Source organism: Schistocerca cancellata, chromosome 7 (genome assembly GCF_023864275.1).
Source record: "Schistocerca cancellata isolate TAMUIC-IGC-003103 chromosome 7, iqSchCanc2.1, whole genome shotgun sequence".
Taxonomy (NCBI): domain Eukaryota; kingdom Metazoa; phylum Arthropoda; class Insecta; order Orthoptera; family Acrididae; genus Schistocerca; species Schistocerca cancellata.
In genome coordinates, this window is record NC_064632.1 from 605,083,100 (window position 1) to 605,090,409 (window position 7,310).

Below are 7,310 nucleotides of genomic sequence, written 5' to 3' on the forward strand. Positions count from 1 at the left end.
ATTACGGTGGTTTTTCCAATCCCCTGTACTTGTGCTGGATTATGACCCATTGTTTACAAGTGCTGGTTCATTTTTTTTTTCTTCAGGACAATTTCGATGTGTAATTAGAACAGTGAAGCATTTATGGTAGCCTGTATTGGCTTCCTGAATTTCTGGCACCTGGGTTGCAGCGTGATTGTCGAGCAAAACATCAGGAGGCATCTGTAGCGGACTGACGTGAAACAGCGATAGACACAGTCCTCAACTGTATCCTTACAGTTAATACTCCTCTCTGCCCATCACCACCATCTCATCAGTTGAACATAGTCCCCTACTGTTCCTGACAGTCCACTTGAGCACAGATTTTGCTATCTCGAAACAGTTCTGTAATAGGTATATGCACATTTACGTTGTTCTTGCTAAGTAATATACCATTTTCGGTATCTTGCAAATGTCAGTAGCCAGATTATTCAGGTTCTGCTGTAATAACCACAACCGAAGTGTTGGTCTTGCCTTCCTCCCTAATAGCTGAGGGATGCTTAGTACTTTGGAAGAATCCTTGTTGACACTTTCAGTTACCACGGAAGACTGATCAATGGCGGCCCTCATGCCTCCTTTTATACTCCAAAGATCCAAGATGGTGGCACTTACGGACACGTGATTTCCAGTCATACACTCTACATAACTCCTAGCCCAGCGGTGCTACTTTGTAAGCAAGGCGTCTCTGGCACAGAGGGAGACTGCCCGTCGCGAGCACCGTCCTTATGTATGGGATGGAGCCAGCATATTGGTAGAATGGTGTAATATAGCACTGTACTCGAATGCATCCCAGTCACCTTCAACCGTACATTCTACAAATGCAGTGCATTTGCTCTTACCACGCTATCCCACGCCGCATAGCGAAGATACAGAAATACGGACGCATTCTGCTGGGGCTCTGGCTGGAGTTGGAATTACACAAAACTGGTAAAATTGCTACAATTGATCTCGCTATCATGTGAGGTACTTATTACAGACATTGCCCCACATTGATGGTGTCTTTTCCATCCCATCCATCCACTGGTACGCTGTTGATTAGCACCTGACAGCTGAGTAAAAGCACTTGTTTCAGCTCGATAAGAGTCTTGGCGAAATGTTACACACCTGCTACTTGTCAATGTGGAACACGTCCGCCTCCGGTAGCTGAGTGGTCAGCGCGACAGAATGTCAATGCTAAGGGCCCGGGTTCGATTCCCGGCTGGGTCGGAGATTTTCTCCGCTCAGGGACTGGTTGTCGTGTTGTCCTAATCATTATCATTTCATCCCTATCGACGTACAAGCCGCCGAAGTGGCGTCAAATCGAAAGACTTGTACCTGGCGAACGGTCTACCCGACGGGAGGCCCTAGTCACACGGCATTTACATTTTTAATGTGGTACATGGGATTAAATGTATAGGTCGTCTCCTCGGACAGCTGTTTGAAAACGTTCCACAATGGCGCAAACTCTTCCAGTTTTCACATGTTTTTGTCAATAAGAAACATCGCTTCCGTGTTTCATTTCTACCACTAAGTTGGACAGATTGTTATCACCGCTTTTATAGGATGGTGATGTGCTTTGTGAGGAGGAAACAGTTCTAGGCGCTCCAGTCCGGAACCGCGCGACCGCTACGGTCGCAGGTTGGAATCCTGCCTCGGGCATGGATGTGTGTGATGTCCTTAGGTTATTTAGGTTTAAGTAGTTCTAAGTTCTAGGGGACTGATGACGTCAGAAGTGCTCAGAGCCATTTGAATCTCATCAGCAGGAAGCTGCACGTCCACACGTGCGACACACAGCGCACAGCGCGGCTGAGCGGCCCGGCCAGCAGGGTCACCAGGTGTCTCGCCAACTGTGCACGTGTGGGACACGGTCAAGGGGGAACTTACTGGTTCTCCAGAGCCTGCAAGAATCAGAATTTCAACTAAGGTTGCAAGATGGTTGGGAACTTCTATCTCAAGATGGCAATCGACACCTTTACGATCGGTTGGATGCGGGTATTACATCCCTGTGTTGCAGCGAGAAGGGGCACACTGTGCGCTGATGTGACGGTTCGGACACCCTTTACTGCCACATGCTCCTCTGATTTGATCTGAAATTGTTATTGTATAGTCCTACAACGATAAACTAGATGTCACTAGTCGTTAGTGAAATGATCTTGTTCCTGATGGTGGTGCATTTGTTCCACTATGGATGTTGATGCTGATGGAAGTTTTCTGTTGCCCGTTTAATAGCGTGTATCTTTACAGAAAATATATGGGGTACAAATACGAATGGCCTTCACTTATTATTGAAGAACAGTCAGAGAAGTACTGTTGAGCTGTCGGCCCGCCCGTTTAGCCGCACGCTCTGACCCGCTGCTTCCCCGGCGCGAATCCGCCCGGCGGACTTGTGTCGAGGTCCGGCGTGCCGGCCAGCCTGTGGAGGGTTTTTAAGGCGGTTTTCCATCTGCCTCGGCGAATGCGGTCTGCTTCCCCCGCCACGATGGCGACTTAACGTTTGCGTCTACAGTGTAGGTCAGTGGTTTCCTTTGGCCGAGGTGATTATTATCTTTGAACTGCTGGCCGTACTCATCTATGATGCCACTAAACTGGAAGTACGTTGACACAAGAAAACTTCCGTGGCTACCAGAAAATCGACACAAGTCACGTGCACATTACAGTATTGTGCTGCTTTTAGAGCTGAGATTTTCTTGTTGAATAATGCAATTGCTGCCATCGGTTTTTGACCGTGTGTGACGACCCGAGCTGCGACCGGGGTTCGAGGGATTGTTACAATGCTCGTGTACGGTTCCTGTAAACACAGAATATCGAATTTCATTTCCTCAGCTGCCCTGCGAACTGTTAATATCGACATTGAAAAGCTGGTAATTACGAGGAGAAGCGTGGCAGTCTCCCTGTGCACGCTTTCCAGCGCCGCCGTTAACCAGGCCGCGGCCCACTTGTTCCGTCGCCCTTACAGTGGCGGCGGCTTTCCCTCGCGACCGACGCACTCTCCGCTGTCATTCAGACCTCGTTCTACAACCTGGACGGAACCGTTCAGAATGCAGAATATGAACCCTCTGCAATGTCCTCCGCGCAACATGGATTGCCACCGCTTTTCGGCGCATATTTCGTCCGGCTCACGAGAGCTCGGTTACTTCACGTAACGACGCGGGAGGAATTAAACACACTATAAAAGAATTTTCGCACCTTTGACTTCCGTTATTTCCGGATGACCAGAAACTACTTCGGCATATTGTTTTTTGTCCATTTTACTCTATATAACATGAAACAGCATATTACGAGCGATACGTGATTTTCATTTTCTTCCAAAGTGTATAAATCTACAAACACGAATATTCTCGGCATACCAGAGAACACAGCATGGTGGAACGTACATCGAACAATACGGATTTTTTGTCGCTTTCCGTCTGCCAGCTGAGTTAGAACGAAATGACTATCTGAATGTCCCTTACTCTCTCTCACGTTTTCCGATGACCCTGCGGCAAACACAGTACGTCGGCAGCAGAATTTTATCGCAGCTTTCTCGTTTCCCTGAGTACAACTTAGCCTTTCCTCCACCATTTCCGTTTAAGTTTCCCCGAGTACATATCAGCTATACGAAGATGCCAGGAGCACTCTGTGAATTCATCCCATCTCCGTTACCATGCCCAAAGGAAAAGGTATCCAAACACTAAAGCAGTATTCTAGAATTGGTCGCACCTACCTTCCCGCATGTGATTTCCTCTACATCTGCATCTGCACTCCGCGGTGGTACATATCTCGTGTTCCACAGTCACTTTCATCATTTTCTGTTCCAGTCGCGGATGGCTCTAGAGAAGATCTGCTGTCGGTAAGCCTTGGTGTGAGCTCCAATTTTACTTTCGTGGTCTTTTCGCCACATATACGTAGGGGGAAGCAATGCATTATTTGATTGTTGTAGGAACGTACGCTCTCGGAATTATAACAATAAATCACAGCACGACGTAGGCCGCTTCTCCTGCACCGCCTGCCACTGAAGTTGGTTCATCGCACCCGTGACATTTTCGCGCTTGCCGGAATGCACTGCGCCTCTTTAAATCTTCTCTACTTCTGTATCTATTCTGTCTCGTACGGATCCCAGACCGACGAGCAATATTCACGTATCGGTCGAACAAGTACCAAATCTCCGACATCTCTGCGGCCGGAAAAAGATCCTGCAAGAAGGGGACCAACGAAGACTGAAGACCATCGTTCAGTGTTACAAAAGTCCAACCCTTCAGCATTTGCTGCAGATTTCATGCTGGGACTTCCACAAGTGTCAGCGCACGAACCATTCAACGAAACATCATCGATGTGGACTTTCGGAGGCGAAGGCCCACTCGTGTACCCTTGATGACTGCACGACACAACGCTTTACGCCTCGCCTTGCCCCGTCAACACCGACACTGCACTGTTGATGACTGGAAACATGTTGCCTTGTCGGACGAGTCTGGTTTCATACTGTATCGAGTGGATGGACATGTGCGGCTATTGAGATGACGTCATGAATACATGGACCCTGCATATCAGCAGGGGACTGTTCAAGCTCTGTAATGGCGTGGGACGTGTGCAGTTGGAGTTGTACGGGACCCCTGATACAATGAGATATGACTGTAACAGGTGACACATACGTAAGCATCCTCTCTGATCACCTGCATCATTCCACGCCCATTGTGCATTCCGACGGACTTGTGCAATTCCAGCAGCCCAATGCGACACCCCACACGTCCAGAGTTGCTACAGAGTGCCTCCAGAAACACTATTCTGAGTTTAAACACTTCTGCTCGCCACCAAACTCCCCAGACATGAACATTACTGGCCATATCTGCGATGCCTTGCAACGTGCTGCCCATAAGAGACTTCCACCCCCTCGTAGTCTTACGGATTTACTGACAGCCCTGCAGGATTCGTGGTGTCAGTTCCCTCCAGCACTACTTCTTCAGCAGACGTTGGTCGAGTCCGTGCCACGCCACGTCGTGTTGCGGCACTTCCGCGTGCTCGCCGGGGCCTACACGATATTAGGCAGGCGTACCAGTTTTTTTGGCTCTTCAGTGTCTATAGTCCGAAAAGTAATTTTTCTGTAACACTCCCTTGGGGTACACCCGAGCAGCTGCACCAAGGAGTAAGATCCACAGTATTTTGACATAACCGATGCAACAAATATAAGTCTTCCATTACCCTTCCCTAATCGGTTCGCGCACGACAGTCAACGGTACCAATAAGTTCCAAAATGCCGTGCTCGAAAAAGCGATTTGTTACGGGGTCATGTCTGGGGTTCTATTGACGACAGAGGTAAGGGTTCAACTACTCTGAATAGCCCTTGTCACAGCGAAAATTTGTATTCCTACCCGAAGAATGGACATTCTATAGCTTTCATACAGTACACGGTCAAAATTTAAACATTACACACTTCCTGCAGTCCACGCAAATTGAGCAAATGGCTGGTTATTTTGCATTATGTGTGGTCTAGGGTGAACCTTAGGCGTCTTATAAAAGCGCTATTGGTTCGTGGATGGTTCCTGAGAAAAACCTGAGAAGGCATGAAAAGTGGCAATTACGGGGATGGCCATTTCTGTAATTTGTATCCATGGTAAATCGTCGAACTTTTTGCCGTACGTTCTTAAGATTATGTTCTGGGGAATCTTGATATTTTTGCAAAATTATAATCCGTTACTAAGATACAGAGCTTCAAAGTTAACCTACTTACAGACTAAAATACGCATGTAACATACGGTCTGAGGCGTAAATGCTGTTTCAACTAAAGAAGTGAATAAATGGAAAGGGTGTTGGGGTTATCGGAAGCGTTCTGAGACCATCACACTATGTTTTAGTCGCCATTTTCTCACCAATAAGACTTCATGAAGCGGTTTCTCTCTTATAATGGGCACTTAACACCTATAAAGGCTGTCTTCACCTGGCAATCATTCGATGCTGACACCTGACGCCGTATGCACGTTAAAAAAATTATTCTCTCACAAGAAATTTTTTGTACCTGCAAATCAAACACCGAACCTTTTGTACACTGTAGAGGTAGACTAGTAAAGTGAAGTGATGTAAAGTGAACTTGCGTTGGATGGAAGACGATTTTCTGTTAACCTTATGCGTACTTATTTGTTGTTTCTACGTGTCGACGTATGTAAATGTCTCTGTGTACAAATAAACTGTCAAAACATTACAGACCCATAGAATTCGTTTTACGTAAGCAGCACACCTTTCTGTAGCAGAGAAAAGCATTGTCTTCTCTCTCTCTCTCTCTCTCTCTCTCTCTCTCTGGCACTGCCTCCTGTTCCGTCCACTGTCACTGTCTCTCAGCACAAAAAAGCGCGAATATGTTTGCATCCTAAAAATTTTGACGGGGAAGACGGAACGAGGATTGACGCAACTGGTTCGGCACTTTTATGTTAAAGTCGTTCAAAGAGGAGCATATTCGCCTTTTGTGTGCATATTTCAGCTGGGTTACTGACTTTATGTGATCTTCCCGTACCATGTCGCTTCATTGCATTGTTGCGAAACCCTTATTTACTGTGACGTGATAGTGAAGTTCACCACTAATCTTGAAATCGTGTCTATCTGGTTCTCTCTCATTTATCCACATGTTAAGACACCTGTCATTCGTTACACCAAGTGGGAATTTTAGGCAAGAGCATTGAGTTGTTTCTGTGACTACTTGTCGCATAACGAACACATGCCTCTGGCTTCTCTCATAAGGTGAACGTGCAACGTGCTTCTCATGATCGGCAGTTCAAACGTACGGTGAATAATGATGCTCCAGAGGGACTGGCTGGAAGGGATGTGAATATCTTGTGCACACCGTGAGTATGCCTGGAGGCCTCATCCAGGACGTTGCAAGACGCTGTTACGGCAGCCACTGATAAAACAGGTTGCAGCCAACTGTAGGTTGTTCTGGACGGTGGACCGAATTAAGCTCGTCTTGTCGTCTGGGGCTTGAGATTATTCTCCGATCATTTCAGCGACTGGCAGAGAGGGCTAACAACACCAGTCTCGCATGCGGAATTTCAGCAAAGCTCCCCATCTGCAGCACTGACCCCAGAACAGCCCTCTGGTTCTAAGACGCGTAGAAGGCCTCAACTAGGGACTTGGAAGGTTCTGAGATAACGTGGGCTGCGCCTTCCTGGACTTCCACCATACGGTTGAGGGTTATAGAATTCCCTAAAAATGTAGCAGTGCAGAGGCTTACTGTGTGAGCAGTACACACAGGGCGTTTTCTTTTCAACGATTCTCCATTCATTCCAGGCAATGGCAGCTGTAGGAGACCTCAAACTGTCAGTAAGATGAAAAGAGATCCCCCCGCAGAC